The 19,760-nt window shown below is 43.5% G+C and overlaps 2 long non-coding RNA genes across 3 annotated transcripts in view; both read right to left on the bottom strand.

Annotated features, from left to right (window-relative positions):
* Positions 1 to 19,760, bottom strand: part of LOC309532342 — an 86,698-nt gene that overhangs the window by 41,780 nt on the left and 25,158 nt on the right. The window lies entirely within an intron of this gene.
* Positions 13,399 to 19,030, bottom strand: LOC309532364. The gene is made up of 3 exons (XR_014219816.1): positions 18,769 to 19,030; positions 14,667 to 14,760; positions 13,399 to 13,754 (listed from the first exon to the last, which is right to left on the bottom strand). It is a non-coding gene; the product is annotated as an uncharacterized lncRNA (long non-coding RNA).

Genomic DNA, 19,760 nt, shown 5'->3' with positions numbered 1-19,760 from the left:
AGTATAGATTAAAAAAAGGATTTGAAAATAAGACATCAGATTTGGAAAAATAACTAATCCAATCCAACGGAAAATATATTTCAAAAATGTTCAATCTACATCTTGAGTGGGAGGTAAAAGAACAGGTAAAAGTAAGGGGTGATGGTGCGTTGGGCCCAAGAACTTGGATATAATATTCACATGAACCAGTGGGAGAAATTATGGAAGGTGGACATGAAGTTTACAGCATGCTATCATCTTAGAGAGAACATCATGAAAATGATGTACAGATGACACCTTACCCCGACCAAGTTGTATTAAAATAGATCAGAAGTGTGCTGGAGATGCAAAAATGGTAAAGGTTCGTATATGCATATGTGGTGGGAATGTAAGAGCATAAGAGAGTTTTGGGACATCATATATACAGTAATGAATTTAATTTTTTTTAAAAAATAGCAGACCACGCAACAACAACAGCCAGGATCCTGGTGGCGAAGAATTGGAAAAGTGAAAAGACCCCCCACAAAAACCGAATGGCGGGTTAAAATGATAGAATACTTACAATTGGCAAGGATGACAGGGAAAGTAAGAGGATACCCGATGCAGAAGATCAATAAGGAATGGATAGTATTTAAAGAATATTTAAAAAAAACTATTGTGATAACAAAAACCTCCTGGCAGATCTTGAGTGACTCTTTTAATATAAAGGTGTAAACAATAGAACGTCTTTGATAAGATTTTGGAAAAGAGAACAACCATAAGGCACTGTGTGATAAATAACAAAATGAGAAATAGTACAATGAGAATAATCGGAATTATATTTTAATTACTTTAATTTTTTATCTTTACCTTTTCCTTTATTTTCCTTTTTCCTCTTTCTTTGAAAAGTAGTTGTAGATTGTATGGATGTAGTGTATGGTGTAAATATTGTATTGTTGTGTGCTATTACGTAAGTTAATGTTGCTTGTTTAATAGTTAATCATAATCATAAGGATTACACTGTAACTTTTAATGAAGAAGAAGAAGAAGAGTTTGGATTTGATATCCCGCCTTTCACTCCCTTTAAGGAGTCTCAAAGCGGCTAACAATCTCCTTTCCCTTCCTCCCCCACAACAAACACTCTGTGAGGTGAGTGGGGCTGAGAGACTTCAGGAAGTGTGACTGGCCCAAGGTCACCCAGCAGCTGCATGTGGAGGAGCGGAGACGCGAACCCGGTTACCCAGATTACGTGACTACCGCTCTTAACCACTACACCACACTGGCTCTCTAATGGCAACCCTAATGATAGGGTTGTCACCTGTTCATGATTTTTATGGGTTGCTCATATTTTGAGACCACAAGGAAATAATATTATAGAGTTTGTTGTTTGTTTGGTTTAGTTTTCTTCTTGCATCCAAACAGTCTTCAATGAGTGTGTTTTCAGTTTCCAAACTATGCATTTAATGGATGAAATGGTTTCTGATAGTAGGGTCTTTTTAAACTACCCATTTGTTGTTTGTAGAAAAACAATAGGATTCTAGCATTGTAGGGCATTTGTAGGGCATTGTAGTGCATTGTAGTAGCATTGCTTGGAAGAGATGACCCTCAGGGTCCCTGCCAACTTCACCATTTGATGGTTCTGCTTCTGCACTGCGGAGCAGCTCTCTAGGGTTTCAGGTGGGAGTCTGATCAAGCCCTACTACCTGGGAGACACCAGGAGCTGGACCTAGGACCTTCTGCATGCAAACAACACCTTCTACCACTAAGTTACAATGTTTCCCGTCACTGCAATAAGGTTTTCCCAGTGGCCAGCAATCTGTAGTGGACCTGTTGGCTCTTGCATCAGCTCATTTCCAGCTTCCATCTCTTTGCTTATGCTTGTATCCATGCTTGGAACTCATGAATGGGCAGAAAACTTTTCTGTCCCACCAAGCCTTTGCAGGCAATTTAAAGCACATCACCCACAATGGTCTGCTGGTGTTTGTTTTTAATTATTTTGCAAAGGTAAACTCCTGTGATATATTATATCTCTCTAATATTGTTTGCTAATTTTTCTGGTACTGCTTCATGCCTTTAGTTCCCTGTCTTGCTGCCATGAAGACGCAGTGATGGGAAACAGTTCACTGGTGACATTTCTGCTAATTGAACACTTGTAAATACAACTGAGCCACAAGAGAAGTAAAAGGAAACTATTATGGGAAGTGCAGCACCTTCCCACATTTTGTGGGATAAATGTCTGTTTCTGTGGTCTGCCGATGTGAACAGGACCCTTGCAATGTTGCAAGCAGCTTCTTGTTCTCTTGATCTCTGTCCATCCAGGCTGCTAAAGCTGACAAGTGTATCCAGGGGCCTGCTCCCTTTGGTCAAGCAGTAGTACATAAATCCCTGAAGAAACCTCTGTGACGAAAAAGTTGCTGGGCAGGTTGGATCAACAAGTGCTCCTTTCTTTTTTTTCCTGCCTGCAAATTGTTAATGAATGGCAGCCTCTGATTGGCCAGGGTTCCAGGAGGGAGAGTTTAAAAGGAGAGGTTTTGGAGAGACAGTTAGTTTGAGAGGGTTGGTTGAAGTAGGTTGGAATTGTGGTTGGAGAGGGTGGGAGATAGGTAGGGAGACAGGTTAGGAGACAGGCTGAGGTACAAAGAGTGAATGGGAGAAAGAGTTGGCTCTGGAAAAAACAATTTCCACTCTGAGCGTATTGTGAAGCGTATTGTGTCCTGTAGGAGGAATAGACCGGAATTTTACTGGGAGGCAGAGGTTGAGCCAGGAGAAGTAGGAGCTGGAAAGGAACAGCCTACTTGGGACTCAAATCTAGTCTGGAGGGGAGAGATTCTTCTAAGGAAAAGGAAGAAACTCCCAGTCCCAGCGAAGGGAGGGAGTGTGGAAAGCCCTGTGGTCAATTACTTAAAGTACCTCAGGAGCAGGATTGTTAAAGGGGGTGGATAACTGAAAGAAAGTATCAAGGAACAAAAACAATAATGCAAAAACAAGTGAGGACAAATTTAAAGTGAAATCGCACTGTATTTCTGAACTAACCTAAGTTGAATCCATTTGTATTATATACTAAAGGTAAAGGTAAAGGTACCCCTGCCCGAACGGGCCAGTCTTGACAGACTCTGGGGTTTGTGCGCCCATCTCACATTTATTGGCCGGGGGCCAGCGCTGTCCGGGGACACTTCCGGGTCACGTGGCCAGCGTGACAACGCTGCTCTGGCGAGCCAGAGCCGCACACGGAATGCCGTTTACCTTCCCACTGGTAAGCGGTACCTATTTATCTACTTGCCCCCGGGGGTGCTTTCGAACTGCTAGGTGGGCAGGCGCTGGGACCGAGCAGCGGGAGCGCACCCCGCCGCGGGGATTCGAACCGCCGACCTTTCGATCGGCAAGCCCTAGGCGTTGAGGCTTTAGCCCACAGCGCCACCCGCGTCCCTTTTTGTGTTATATACTATCTTGCCTTAAATAAATCTTTATTGTTTATTTAAAGAAAACCTGAGACTCCAACTTACCAGTTACCCCTTCACAAAGGTCCACTGCAGGATACTCTGGGACTAGAATTTTTAATGGAAAAGGGATAGAAACCTTCGGGTAAAGGGTTGTTCAGTGAGGTGGGGCAATTAATCTAAGTGAGAGCGGGCCCAAAGGCATGAGAGAAAAAAGTGTCATTGTGCCGGTTGCAACCTCCTCTTGCACCTTTTTTTTTGTGCTTTACCGCAACCACCATCTGCTTGCAAATACCCCCTTCTTGGGCAACATGGTGAAGAGAGAGGTGGAGGAGCTGTTACAGGAGTTTCTGGAGGATACAGCCCATCTGATCCCTTATATCACAGTTTGATGACTGAGGTTTTCAGGGAAAACATAGGTGGTAGTCCCCCATGGTTCAGATGAACAGCTTGTAATTTACAGATTCTAGGCATTCAATATTATGGACCCAGTCCTGACTGAGTTTAGACAGCTCTCCTGCCTTTTGAACTTCAGACACTTGACAAAACCTTTTCTACTTTGTAGGCATTTTAAGATGCTTTCCTGATTCTATTATTGGATAGCAACTTGCTGGCCTTGTTAAAATTCTGTGGCTGGCAAGACAAGGAACTCATTTTCAATTCAACCATCATACTTTCCAAAGTGCATAGTCAAATTCTTGCAGCAGTGAAGGTCTTAACGATCAATGCAGAAATGGGATTGTTGATCATACATATTTCAAAAGGAGATTCTTTTAAAATGCACTGCAAGAATCAGAATGTGATAGATTTACGGGCAAGGGATATTAGACATAATATACAATTGGCATCATGGGGGAAATTATGGAGGGAAGATTTAAAATTTACAACATGCTGTATGTTGAAAGAGAATTATATGAAAGTGATGTATCGCTGGTACTGAACTCCTACCAAGTTAGCAAAAATGTGTAGAACAGCTACAGATATATGTTGGAAGTGTAAAGAGAAAGAAGGCACATTTGACCACACGTGATGGACGTGCAAGAAGACAAAAGGATATTGGGAAATGATTTATAATGAGTTGAAAAAGATGTTTAAAATTACTTTTGGGAAAAAACCTGAAGCTTTCTTACTAAGAATTTTAGATCCAGAAATACCTAAGGATCAGAATAGACAATTTATGTATGCTACAACAACTGCTATTTGCCCAAAGATGGAAAGAGGACAAAGTACCTACAAAAGAAGAATGGTTGATAAAGATGATGGACTATGCCGAAATGGCAAAAATGACTGGGAAAATCAGAGATCAAGGGGACAATAAATTTAATAAAGATTGGGGAAACTTTATAAGTTACTTAAAAGAACACTGCAAACAATTAAAAACATTGGCAGGATTCCAAACAGCTCTTGCAATGTAGTGGGAACTATGGTAAAAACTGAGTTTTAAGAAAACATGGAGTATATTATATGCTGCAGTTGGAAAAGAAGATCTTGGGAAACCATGGAAAGGTGGAGGGAAGTCTCGGGATTCAGAGAATCCTATGTGTAGAATGACTATGATTTATGTGAGATGATAATGGTTAAAAGCAAAAATGGATAAAAAAGAATGTAATAGATTTACAATACATTCTGATTCTTACCATGCTTCTTTTAAAAACTAAACTACGTAAACTAAACTCCTTACTTCTTTACTGAGTAGAGATAAACAACTAATGGCCTGGGAACTCAATCCATGTATTGGGAGTCATTCAAATCTATCATCCGTTTGCAAATTCTAAAGCCCGCACCTCCATACATTTACTCCATGCACTATGTGAAATCTACTTCCTGCACTAAAAAATGTTTGTCTGTGTTACTCAGAAAGTGACTTGGAACCAAGCCAGACCTGATTTTGTAAGTTCATCTGTAATAAACTCATCTCTTGCTAATTTTAGAAATGGCAAAGACAACATGGGGGGCACAGGTGGTAGTTACGGATTCAGATCTGTTTGCGGTGCTAAGGAATGGGTATAAAACCCCATGCCATTTCACCCAAGTTGCCCCCTCAGAGCTAGTATTTGCCCAACAGGAAGGGTGGAGGTTGCAGGCACCATGCAGCAAATTTGTCCTCCCCCCCCCCCAATTATATTTTATTTTTTACTGTATAGAACCTACAATTCTGAATTTAGGGGAGGGGGGTTACTTTGTTGCTGTTATTGATAAACATGGGGAAGTCAGAAATCCTTTCTGATCTACTTAAAATCACCCAGAGCTCATCTACCTTCTGACCATCCCTGCCATGTGAAGAAAATAGAAGCTTGGGAAGACATTCAGATTGGTGGGGGGAAACAAAGCAGAAAGGGTTAAAAATCCCCTTTCAAGCTCTTTCTGACTCCACCCACCCCACCCCTCAGCAGCAAATATGTGATGCCTTATCACTGATCTCCAGACATTGATATCAGCTGTCTAGCAAGCCTTTGTTCACATTGGTGGGAGGAATCAAACTGCCACAACTGTGTGAACTGAGGATCACCGATTTGTTGGAGATGTAAAACAGATGTGGGGTTATTTTACCATATGTGGTCATTGGGGAATTCTGGGATAACATCTATAATGAATTTAAGAAACTATTCAAACTCACCTTTAAAAAACCCCCAGAGATCTTTCTTTTAGGCATCTTACCATTAGAAATTAAAGAACACCACCAGAAGGAAACTCTTCACAAACTAGTTTATAAATTCTTACTGAAGCTACTGATCAGATCTTAGAACATGTCATTGGCCTGGTTGTACGTAACACTAACCCCTTATTAACATTAACCATAGTTAATAAACCATGGTTACAACTGAGGCTTCAGGCAGATAATCAGTTAAATCTTGATTCAAAGCATTGTAGAATCATTAAAAGCACAGTGAGAGCAGTTGTATCTTGAGAGCAGTTTGAATTTTATGCAGCACTTAATTGACATCATTGCAAGTTTTGGGCAATGGCACTTTAAACTGATATGCTAGGCAGGTTGCTGAAAGTCACAAGGGCTTACTGCCACCAGCAAAGCAAAACATTTCCAAGCAAACTCTGCCAATGAGTAGCGGTAGTCCACATGCTTCAGAACTCCTTTTCAGGCTGCATGTTAAAACATTGTATACTCACACAATGGCAGTGATCAGTCTCAGGATCAATTATGGTTTACCATGCCAGGAATAAGGCTGTAATACAAAGAAATTCTGTAATCTTAATTTTCAGATGAGGAATTCTCTCACAGTTAACTGAATAGATAATTTGTGCACAGGCCAAGGAAGTTGGACCATCAACACCAAATCAGCCTGAGATGACTCTGTCTCTCTAAATAATTATCTTCTTTATGGACACAATCAAGCCCAACCTTATCATTAACTTGTATGCATTCCAAGGGGCTAGGGTTGAGAGACAGAACTTGTCTAGGGCCATCTCTTGAGTTCATAGCTAGATAAGGCAACATGAATGAAACAAAAGGCAACATGAATGAAAGGAAAGTTTCCATGCTATGCTAACAGGACGTGAATGTATCCAGGCCCCATTAAAGTGTGTGTGTGTGTTTACTTATACATATATATTCACTCACACTAAAGTAACTATTGTCTTACTGAATAGGAAACCCTCTTTTAACTGAGAAATTTGGAAAGTATGAAACTGAAGTAGACACAAGCTATTTGTTGTTGTTTTTTGTTTTTTTGTTTTTTGGAGAAACAACCATGAAGAGAGGCCATTTTCAGAAATGATTCTCAAAATAGTTATTTTTATTCAAATCTATATTGGCATTGACCTACAAAAACTGGCAAGCACTGGAAAATAAAAATAACAACAAAAAAGTACTATATTCAGCACCTGTTAAAGGTGTTTTTGCTTAGGCTAATTTTAATGTTTTGTTTACAGAGATTCTATTACAATCAAGTGGTCTTCAAATGTTTCTTTTTAATGTATCTTTACTAAAGATTTTCTTGGTTTACAAAAGTATGTGCAATGTCTCTCTCTCTCTCTCTCTCTCATCTTTAAATGTTTTTAATTGATTAATTGTTTTTAAAACCCTCCTAAAATTAGACAAATAGAACAAATCAGCAGCTCTTCCTGCATCCTAAATCAGACAGGAATAATCCAATGTAGATCAATCAGTGGAGGAAATTCTGTGCAGTGTTTGAGCTGGCAAGTAGTTTGAGGAGAAAGGATACACACCTGGTGCTTCAGAGATCTGCATGCCCTGACTGTAGTCTTTTTCTTATCCTGAATGCAATTGGAGGACAGCCAAGCAGAGCAGTTTCCCAAGTTATCATTCTCTTAGGATTGCTTCACACACTATTTAGATAGACATCCGAATGTTCAGCAAATCCATGTAAATTTCAATTCAGATAGAGCTATTCATGACATCATAGATGTTAACGTGGTGATCAAAGTTCTCTGTCAATAGTGTAATCACACTGATGAAGCAATACTCAAGAGTTTAAGTATTAACTGGTCAGGGTGGCAGAATCATTTGGTCTGGATGAATAGAAACTGGTCTGGAGAGCAGCAATTTGGAACAAAAATGAGGTTCACCTTTAACAAAAAATAGTAAGATCCAACCTCCCACTAAACTACACTTTTAAAAGCTACAATCCTAAAATCATCGAACTTTCCCCCCTTGCAGTTTGCCTTTGCTGTTTTATTACATTTTTAATGGATGCTTATTGTTTTGGTAATATTGATGTAAACCACTTTGTGAGGTTCATTTCAAAAGCAGTACATAAGTAAATCAAACGGTAGGGATTGAGAGGGACGTATTTCTGAATAAATGGATCTGTGTTTTAATAATTAAAAATCATAATCAACCAAAAACCAAAGTGAGCTTCCAAGCAGAGGCGGATTTAGGGCAGCCCAGCCCCCGCCCCCCGCCTGGAGGGGCCAGAGAGGAGCAGAAGGATGGAGGAATGAAAGGAGCAGAATGGGAGGCGAGAGGGGGCAGCCTTCCTCAGAGGCCAGGCATGCTAATGCGCTTATCTCGCCTCCTGGGTGGGTCACCCCTGCGGGGTGGGGGGGGGGTCATTGTGTGAAGAGGGAGCGAAGAGGAGACCGAGGGGACAGGGCGGGGGGAGAAGCGGGAGACCAGGGAGAAGGAGGAGGAGGAGGAGGAGGAGGAGGAGGAGGAGGAGGGCGGCTGGTGTGACGCAGCAGGGGAAGGCGTGGCCAAAAGGCGCGAAGGCAGGAGAGGCGGGAGCGCATGCGCGGGGGCGGTTTGGGCGGGAAACGGCGCGCGGCGCCAACCTGGATTCTATGTTCCCTCAGACATATATATATTTGGCGGCGTATTAGCGTGTTGGCCTGAGGCCAGGCAGGGTTTAAATCCCTGCAACCCCCCCCCACCCTGCACACACAAACACCCCCCCTCCTACCAGCCCCGAAGCTCCCTCGGGTGCCTTGGCGCCAGTCGCCGCCTCTCCGGCTGGTCTCCCTCGCGGGGGTGTCGGGGGCTGAGAGGGAAGAAGGAGGTGGGCCGCCTCAAGGTCCCAGGGGGGAGAAGGTGGGGTCCTAGGAGCCAACTCTTGGGCCCAGGTCCCTTGCCCCCCCCCCCAAATCGAGCAGGGCAGAGCTTACCTGGCCTCCCCCCCCCATCTTCTATCCAAGTGGGCGCCCCTGGGAGGGATATAAATAGAGAAATAAGCTCGTGGAAGTGAAACCCGGTTTCAGAACCATTTGGCTGGAAAGCAAATCCTGAACCGCATAAGCAGAATTGGTCCCTTGTCTGGTTGTCAGAAACTCAGCAAGGATTAGCTTGGTTTAAGATTAGGGACAAGAGGAAATACTGAATGATGAAGTGATAATTGTGTAGCATTATAAACAGGTTGGAATCTTGTAAGGCATTCCCAATACTCTCCAATAGCATCCTCATTTAACCTTTTGAATCCCCTGATTTAACCCAATGTCTGAGTCACATCATCAAGCTACTGTGGATTTTGGTTTGGGTGAACTCTTCCTTCGTGGAAGTTGCACGCAAAAGCAGAGAGGGGATTCAGCAGAAACAACCCCTTTCTGTATTCAGGCAACATTTAAAAAAGGGAGTGCATTATGTAGCATAGCAGGCAGGCAGGGCTCAGAAAGATCCATCCCCATAGAATCGCATGCACAAAAACGCACGTGTATATCTATATCCATATATGCTTTATTGTTTTCTGTAAAGAGTACAAAAATACATTGTGCTTACAACACAATGCATCAAACATTAAAAAACAAAACAAATAAATAGCAAACCAAGAAACTAATAATAATAATAATCATCATCAACAGTTTATACTTATATGTACCCAAATTACAGTAACTGCCAACCCCAACTAAACATTTAACTCACATCAACCCGAGAAAAGCAAAAGCAAAATTGGAACATTTTGAAACATTTACCCAATTGTTCTAACCCCAGATTTTGAGTGTGGCCCTTATTTGAACAAGTGGCCAATTGTTCAGCTTTTATTTTTGATTTCAGTATACAAGTGGTCTTAGCTTGCTTGGGCAAAGGGAAGAGAATGCTTCAGTAAAAGGAAAGCCAGATGATGATCCCAGACAAAGGATTAAAATAACAAATTTTATTGAAAAACTTTAAAATGTATTTATATGGATGAGTAACCCTAGAAGGCGTCGGGAGAAGGGAAGATATTGCTTTGCTGCCAATTTTGGTAATCTTCAAGCAACATTTGCACAGGATTTGCAGCTGGATAATTCCCCGTTGCATGACTGTTCCCCATTGCAGACCAGGGAGTTTCCCTGCTTGATGGAGTACAGAAGTTACTATTTGATAGTGGAGGCTGCCTCATCATCTCTGCACCATAATATGGAACTGGGCAGTTCCTTTCCTGGGAAGTCTCACAAAGCCCAGTTCCACCAACAGCAGCTGGCTGGTAATGAACAGGGTTCAATTCCTGGGAGTTCTGCTGCTGTGTGGCATAGATGGGCTCTGCTGGTTGCGTGGTGCTGAGAGGTGGCTGCCAGAACCCTGCTCCTTCATATCTTTCGGGATAATGGAAGCTGCGTGGCTGGTAAAGTTGCTGCGTCGGACTTCTTGCACTGCTTCTCGGAGTGCTTGGACCTCTTCTGTCAGAGCGGCTATAAGGAGTTGTAGCTTGGTTCCTGATCATTGTTTTGGACCCAGTCATCTTTGTTCTCGCTCTTCAGTTCTGAAACCAGGTCTGAACAAAAGCTTTCGGGATAATGGAAGCTGCATGGCTGCTTTTTGGGCTGCTCCCCTGGCTGTTGAATGGACTTCTTCTTCTGTCACAGCGGCTATAAGGAGCTGTAGCTCGGGTCCTGATCATTATTTTGGAACCAGTCACCTTTGTTCTCGCTCTTCTGTTCTGAAACCAGGTCTGAACAAAAGAAAGGAGAAAACAAAATGCCCATTATTTCCAAATGGATAGGTCATAATTTCACTTTCTAGCTCAGAGGACCACCGAATATTGGTGCCTCGTGTGGTGTAATTTTTTCAGTGTGGGAGAACTAGGGATTTGCGGGACATTGGCTAGAAAAGCAACGTTGCTTAACTGTGGTTGCAGCTGAATGCTGCACATTTGGTCTCTCAATGCAAGGTGCTGAAAGCTGCCATCCTAATAGGAATATCCTATGCACACTCCCTTGGGAGTTCGGTCAGGTGAGTCAGGTTATAAAGGCAGCCTAGAAAACCAGATGGTTTTATCCTCAAATTAGGTTGAAACCAGGTCTCTTAAGAGTTTTTAACAGACCCAGAATCTTTGATATTTGAAAGAATGTGCTTCCAATAATTTGAGTGGGAAGGAAAAGGAAGCCTTAATCAGGAACCAGGATTTCTGAACAAGTATGGGCACAATTTCTTCCTGCAGTTGAAAAGGAGGGGACACAACGCACCCGCCCCTTACAAAAAGCCTTTACATCCACGGTACAACAGCCCCCCCCATAAAACTCCACAAAAACCCAGGAAAGAGGAAGTTGGCTCTTGAATAAGGCAGCTTTCACGTTAAGCTCGGAGACATCAGGAAGATCTAACGCATTCGGATGACATCGAAAGAATTATTCTGAGCGATTTAAATTTATCCAGTATTTGCGGTTTAAGGAAGTCCCAGGAACCTCCACTATCCCTCTTCTTACGTGCACACGATCTTCTTCGATTCCGATGCACCTCGCCAGCGCCTCCCTAGTCTGGTATCCGGGGTACCGGTTCTCTTCAAACTCCTTCTTTAAAAGCTCGATTTGGGCAGGAGTGAAAACGGTCCTTTTACTCCTATCTCCTCCGACTTTGGGGTAGCTTCCTCCTGGGAAAAGACAAAGAGGCAAATCTGAAGGAAGCGCTCGGCTTCAACTGAAGCGATGCTTGCAGATCTTCCTCCCGACATGGAAAGCTCGGGGCTGCATCGCCTGCACTTTCCCCCAGAATCGGGCGCTGCCTGGGGTTACACTGCGTAAAACGACCCCCGGTAGAGAACGCTTCAGTGGCAATTCTTTCAAGCGCCCCGCTGACCACCCACCCGTCCGAGCGCAGAGGGGCAAAGCCTTCGCTTTTTACAGGAAGGCTTTTGTACCTGACATTGAAATCCACGCACTTTGTGGCCTTTAAATAAACCTCCTGTTGCTCTGAACAAGGCTTGCATGAAAACAAACCAAAGAATTCTCAGCAAGAAGTTTACGCTCTTATTTCTATGCCTGCCATCGTTTTCCGCAGCCGATCCTAACCATGTTTATTGGGAAATTAAATCGCCATTTATTTGAAAAGGAGCGGGAAGGACACCCCCGCCCCCTCCTCCGTTGCCCCAGCAAGACGTTCGTTATAGCTCTGATGCTGCGGGAAAGTAATAAGGGAAGACAATGCCGAGAGTTATCTGGTAGCCGGTCCCCAGGCGCCACCACAGGGCGCGGCTATCTTCCCTCAGGCATATACAGTGGTACCTCTAGTTCACAGGCAACCCTCCCATAAAGCTTCATTGAAGGCAGTAGAGCACAAACCTTGGGGGGGGGATTAAGAGCAAGAAAAGTGTTCAAAATATCCCCCACAAAGTTTTTAATAGAGATAAATGCCCATGTTGCAGTCTTTTATCTCTAGAACCACATGTACCGCGCAACTGACTTTTTTTCTATGGGAAAATTAAGCCCATGTTTATATGCTTGCACACAGGAAAGTGAATGTTTCAGTAAATGGAAAGTTAAATGAAGAATCCAGACAAGCTATTAAAAGAACAAACTTTATTCAAAACATTGAAGTCATACATTAAAAGAGGCAGCTTGTAAAATATGTACAGGATAGCAAGGAAGGAGTTGGGATGCTAATCTGGAACCTGACTTAAAGAGAAAAACTGAGAGTCCGAAGCACTTCCATCAACATTCAGCATTTGTACAGGATGTGTAGCTGAATAATTCCCCGTTGCAGACCAGGGAGTGTAAGTCCTTGATGCCATGAAGAAGTTACCAGATGATGGTGGAGGCTGCCTCACCATCTCCGCACCGTAATATGGAACTGGGCAGTTGCTCGCCTGGGAAGTCTCACAAAGCCCAGTTCCACAAAAAGCAGCTTGCTGGTAATAATCAGGGTTCAATTCCAGGGAGCTCTGCTGTTGCGGGGAATACTCTCCTGGTTGCGTGTTGTTGTGTGGTGGCTGCCACAACTCTGCTCCTCTATAGCTTTCAGCATAATGAAAGTTGTGTGGCTGGTAATTATGTTGCGTGTGAATATTTTGAATATTTTGGCTGCTTGCTGGACTGCTTCTTGGGCTGCTGTCCAGGCAGCTTCTTGGAGTGGCTCTCTCACCGCGGCTATAAGGAGCTGCAGCATGGTTCCCGATCCTTATCCTCTTTGGTGTTCTGGCTCGTCGGTTTTGAAACCAGATCTGAACAGAAGAAAGGAGAGAACCAAATGCCCATTATTTCCAAACAGGGAGGTCATAATTTCACTTTCAGGTACAACAACCAAGCAAAGATTAGTGTATGACAGTGGGAGAACCTACTTGTTTTGTGTTGTGCGAAAGGCATATTGGCGTTATGTTCAAAAGCCTTTATATCCACGATACACCCCCCCCAAAAAAAAAGAACCAAGAAAGAGGGAGTTAGCTCTTGAACAAGGCGCCTTTCGCGATAAGCTGAGAGGCACCCAGGTGAACTAAGGCCTTCGACTACGCAAGGATTATTCTGAGCGTTTCAAATTGTTCCAGTATGTGCGGTTTAGGGAAGTCTTGGGAGCCCCCACCATCCCGATTCTTACGTGCACACGATCTTCTTCGACTCCGATGCACCTCGCCAGCGCCTCCCTAGCCTCGTATCCGGGGTACTGGTTCTCTTCAAACGCCTTCTTTAAAAGTTCGATTTGGGCAGGGGTGAAAACGGTCCTTTTTCTCCTATCTCCTCCGACTTTGGGGTAGCTTCGTCCTGGGAAAAGACAAAGAGGCAAATCTGAAGGAAGCGCTGGGCAAGCTTAAACTGAAGCGACGCTTGCCGAAGTTCCTCCCGACATGGAAAGCTCAGGGCTTAATAATAATTTTTTAAAAAAGTTTCTCTTACCTTCCTTGTTGGTTGCCATCATGAAAAAAACTCCCTCAGGTTCGTTCACTCTGCAGGGGATTCGGTCTGGGCATTTATCTCCCTTGGGCGACCCCACCCTTACTTCTCAACCAATACGAGGGAGTCACCCCACCCTTACTTCTCTACCAATACGAGGTTTCCCGGTTGCGGAATGCCCTCCCAGTCAGCTGCCCCGTCTTCATCATTTTTGCGTTTCACCCTTGCTTCTCAACCATAGAAACAGTTACATTCTCTTTCAAAAAATCAGTTGCTTTGCCAAACTGGCTCAAACCCCTCCCTCCGTCGACACCCCTTTGGCAATTGACTCTTCATCTGAATGGAAGAGAGGAGGGGGGGGGAGAGATATATATCTTTCGGGCGCCTGCTACACCTTTTCTTTGCCAAGCCACACCCGCATTGTACAAAAATGACACTTGCGAGGTCCAACCAAAGAACACCCCCCCACACACACACACTTCGTATCTTAAACGGCTACTCTCCTTTTTAAAAAGGTTTTGTTGTTGTTCTAGAAAGAAGCAAGTGTAAATTATTTCATATCGACAAAGAAGCTTGGAACAACTTAATTCCAATACCCCTCATTCCAGCCTCTGCCGTCTAAATAAATTAGTACATCGCCTTGGATGGAGGCTCTGGCAACTGCCAGCAATCGTATCAAATGCGAATAATACGGTATACACAAGAGCGGCGGCAACCGAAGAAAGAAATCTAAGCTATGTAAGCAATTTTTCGCTGGTTTTGAAGACTTAGGAAACAGCTTACGTTCTTTTAAAAACGATGCATTGGATATTCAAGGTCACCCGCCATCTTAGAAGAGGAGTTCCTTGCACCAAGAATGCCTTTTCCAAGCTGGTACCTGCAAGTTAGGATTCGTATGTTAATCTTTTATAAATCCAAACAAATAAATAAGACGACAGTGCCGTTGTAGTTGGTTTAATTTGCTTTAATTCAATCTGGACGGCCAGCCCATTTAAAGAGGTTCCCCGGTTGCGGAATGCTCTCTCTAGTGAGCTGCCCCGTCTTCATCACTATTGCGTTTCCTTAGGAGTTTGAAAATATTCCAGGGGCCACTAGGTGGCGCATCGGAAGATGGCTGACAATAACATCTCTCCGACCCACACGAGGTAATTTGGAGGCTATGATGGGGGTCATTAGCCTCCCTAACCCCCCCCCAGGATTGTGGGGGGGGGACGGCCCTTGCCTGCTGTGCCCTATACCACCCCCAAATTTGTGGGGGTGGGGGCACTAGGCACAAAGCCCTCCTGTGGGATTTCCGGCTCTCCTGGACACTGTCCCTGATTCCCGCTGCTGGTTGCAATGATCTTTAAAAGAAACTATTTGGACGAGATTAATTGCACATGCTTCAAGGAAAAAGGGGAGTAAAGACTGCTGACAGAAGAGATCTCTGATAACAAGACAAGAATAAAATATGAGAAGATACGTCAATATATGGTATGACAAATGGGGGAGGGAGGAGAAAACCTGCCTTCCTTTTTTTTATGTGATTTAACAAGAATCCCCTCCCCTAATGAGTCAGAAACTAAGGACTTAAGCTGTGGATTTAAGGCTGTGTGGAGATAAACTTTCGATCCAAAGCAATGTTTCAAGACGAAGCTGGAAAGCTAAGAATTTTCAAATGACGCAGTTAAAAATGCCGTCGCCATTTTGGGAGGCATTGTTAGAGCTCTTGGGTCTGGGAGGAGAAGAGAGAAATAGAGTTGTTTACATATCGTGGATCAACTCCTCGGTGGGACTTAAGAGCGACAAATGCCAAAATTTACGATGGAAAGAGCGATGTTATCTACAAAGGAGTTATATGGAAACCGTCTCGACTTAATGGAGGAACGGGAAATCCACACAGGATTATTATACTTGCTATCGGCTTAAGGAGACCAACAGAAGAGATCGTAAAGGAAAAAGAGAAATTATATGAATAAGATATGATGTGGAAACACCAAGATAAGACTGGATAGAATTATGAACTTTGTTTGGACTGATTTGGACATTAACACAGTAATAAGAAGATGATCTGAATCCCCCTTTGGATCTTGAAGTATGGGTTCCCCCAACAAAATTTAAAAATTTGGCTTTGTAATTTGGAATTTATATGATGTGATTTAATTTGATGTGATTGGCCAGTTAATAAAAATTATTTTTAAAAAAAGGAATTTGAAAATATTCCTGTTTGTTCAGGCATTTGGTGGCTGCAGAATAATTTTCCTGATAACCCCGAGATCAGCGGACAGAAGAATAGTTGAAAAAGCAAACCAACAAACTTCCTATAATTACTTTTAGGATTCTTCCTAACTGAAATTGCTTTTAGGTGTTTGCAATTGTTATTTTTTTAATGTTCGAAATGTTTTAGAATGTTTTTGCTTTGTTTTTGTTTTTAAATTGTGTACTGTTTCTGTTTGCCGATGTGGGCTCCGAAGGTCGGCGTATAAATTCAGTAAATAAAAGCCATAAGAACATAGAATTGGGTTTATTTGTAGGAGGACAAGGAAAGGAAAACAAGCAAGCACAGCTGAGGTATCAAATACATAGCTGCGTTTCAACCTATTACGAGTTCGTTTATACATTATGTCCCTTTCTCCTCCAAGATTCAAAGATCACAATGTTTCACCGCATAAATTATAATTTGACAAATTTCAAAGCAGAATGTACCACAAAGTAACTTCCTAATATGAACAGTAGCAATGCCAATTTGATATTAGCGCTGTGCTGGTGGTTGTTTTAATGAACATTTAAACTTCATGGCTACTGAAACGCACGGACCAGGAGGTCAAGTTTCTGTTCGGAAATACGTGTTGAAGTGTTGAATTAACACTGGGAGGACGCCTAAGGGGGAAGTTTCAACAGGCTGACCTTTGCTGTAACTCGAGGGGTGTTTTCTATTAGGGATTTTGGGTAGGAAACCGAGAGCAAGCTAACCCCCAACCTCTGAGCTGCGACAGACTTGCATTGCAGGGCTGTTGTGTCAGTCCCTCAAACCCACGGAGAAGGATTTGCATTGGGATTGCATTCCGTTTCAGATACGAAGTGTGTGCAACCTTGTAAAGGGGGCGCGTGTTCTTTGGTTGGACCGCAAGTGTGATTTATGTACGATGCAGGTGTGGGACACGCCACTTTATTCAGTTGTGGCGTAGTTACGTGCACTGGCTTGGCAGTTTCAGGTTGGAACCACTGCTTAAAATCAAGGGCTAAGGACGAAATCACAGACTAAAGTAGGTCAAAGTCAATTGGTTATTACTAGCGGCCGAAGAGTCAATGGCCAAAGGGGTGACCAGGGAGGGAGGGAGGGGATTGACTCAGTTTAGCAAAACAACTGAAAGAAAAGGTGACTCCCTCTTATTTAAAAGTCTCTGCTGCGTAATGATGCCCTCTGTTCACCACCACTCAACTCTTTCCCTCTTTCAGAGAGATGGATGTGGGGAAATAAATCCCGCACCTTCCACTCACAGAGACATCACTTTGATGCTTTTGTATGTGTCAGGTGAAGACATTTAGATTTAGTTTCAGCTTTGGATCTTGTTCTTATTGCAGGTTTTATCCTCCAACCTTAGCTTTTTGATCTCAATTGGGAGTTGTCTTGCCTTTTATCTATTTTATTACATTTACCTATCTCTCTAAAGCTGTTCTAGCATCAAGATTCTGTCGTTTTGCCTATGTTATACACAGAGTAGCTTGGAATCAGGGGCAGATCTCCTACGAAACCAATGAATTTTAAGATTCTGGGCGCCAAATCCCAGAACATAAGTAAATGAAATGGTAGGGATTGAGAGGGACGTATTCCTGACTATATGGATCTGTCTTGATTTATAATAATTAAAAATCATGATCAACCAAAGATAAAAGAGAACCAAAAACATCTTTTGCAACTTATATGAATGGCATCACAGGGAGTATAAAACACCCAAGCTTCAATAAAGAATTAAACCATGTGGGTGAACCAAAAGGTCTTCACTCGATGATTTAGAGAAGATAAAGAAGGCAACAGGAAAGACTCACTGAGGAGGCTGTTCCATAGCTGGGGTGCTACTGCCAATGAAGCTCTCTCTCCCTGATCGATACCCACTTCATCTCATTTCCGTTTCAAGTATTAAAATTATTATATTACTCAAATAAGTCCAATTTGACTGTGGGCAATGTGTTATGCCTGCAGATATCAGAAAAAGTGGAGCTGTGTCTTGACATTTCCTTCAAAAGCTCAATGTATATTTAAAAAGAGCAATCTTCAAATAACCATCTAAGCTCTTTAAATACCCATAACGCTTCCATGCATTAAGATTGCCTAAAGATTCTTTTCACCATAAGTTATTTTACCAGAAATCATACTTCAATGTGGGTGCTCTTTGGAACGATCTGTAATCAATCAATCAATCCAATTATTTAATATGTGAGAGTGTGTTAATCTGCAGGTTGTTAGACAGTAACTTTGTGTTTTCTGAAGCCCATTGTGAGTAGGTTGTTTTTCAGAAAGTGTAGCCTTGTTGAAGAAAAGTATAGTGGAAATTTGATGAAACAAAAGAGTGCTGGAACAGAGACATAGAAGACACAGCATTCTTTGAAGGGCTTTATGGTCTAGCTGCAGTTTTCAAACAAATGCCCTCCAACAGTCAGCATTTGGACAGCAGACTAAGCAGGCATTCAGGTCACCTAAGTACGGTGAGAAGCATTATATTTCTATTTAAATTACAGTAATTGTTTTTAAGTTGCCTTTGGCCATTTGTTTATTTCATTAAATGTATACACCACTTGATTGTAAAACAAAAAACTGCAACGTGGTTTACTAACAGATAAAATAATAAAATTGAGGGGGTGGGAATCAACCATACTTCAAAACATACAGATGAACATTACCTACATTAGCACAGAGCCATTGAATGATATCTGTGTCCTCCTTTTCGACAGTGCTGTGGTGGTCACCATTTAGTCTTCCTCCAATGAGTTCTGGGAGGCACCTACTAGGCTATCACTCTAGAAACCCTTTCTCTCACCTAAGGGAATCTAACAGACGCTGGTAGATGGTTTACTCCCAGGCATGTGCAGAGTGCTCACCCCTCAGCATTTGGCAACCGCCCAGGGAATGCTATTGTGAGGGCCCTCAGGGATTTCCTTATGGAGGAGGGAGAATTCCCAGGGGCAGGTTCAGAAAAGGAGGCAAAGATGAAAAAGTGAGCACAGGCTTCAGGGTGAAATCCTCCCTGGGTTGCATTTGCCTGAGCTGACGTCCCAGCCCCCTTGGCCAGACTTACTCCTGCAGGGAGTTATTTGGTCCCCTGAGACGAGTCCCAAAACTGCCCCCCCCCCAGGGAAGAATGGAGATTGTTGGGGGATCAAGATCAAATGGCGAAGAACGGCGGGAAGAGACCAGTGGCGCCTCCTCTTTGCCCCGAGGCTGCTGTAGAGGCAGATTTGGAGTGGGGTAGAAGTGGAAGTGAGGAAGATCCAGCTCCCAAGCAGAGGCGGATTTAGGGCAGCACAGCCGGCCTCCCCCCCCCCCACTGAGCCTGGAGGGGCCAGAGGGGAGCAGAAGGACGACGGAATGAAAGGAGCAGCATGGGAGGCGAGAGGGGGCAGCCTTCCTCAGAGGCCAGACATGCTAATGCCCTTATCTCGCCTCCTGGGTGGGTCCCCCCTGCGGGGTGGGGCGGGGTGAGGGTCATTATGTTAAGAGGGAGCGAAGAGGAGACCGAGGGGAGGGGGTGGGGAGAAGCGGGGAGAACAGGGAGGAGGAGGAGGAGGGCGGCCGGTGTGACGCCTCAGGGGAAGGCGTGGCCAAAGGGCGCGAAGGCAGGACAGGCGGGGGCGGTTTGGGCGTGAAAAGGCGCGCGGCGCCAACCTGGATTCTACGCG

Source organism: Podarcis vaucheri, assembly GCF_965113315.1.
Source record: "Podarcis vaucheri genome assembly, chromosome: 5".
NCBI lineage: Eukaryota > Metazoa > Chordata > Lepidosauria > Squamata > Lacertidae > Podarcis > Podarcis vaucheri.
This window is presented reverse-complemented; position numbering and strand designations above follow the sequence as displayed.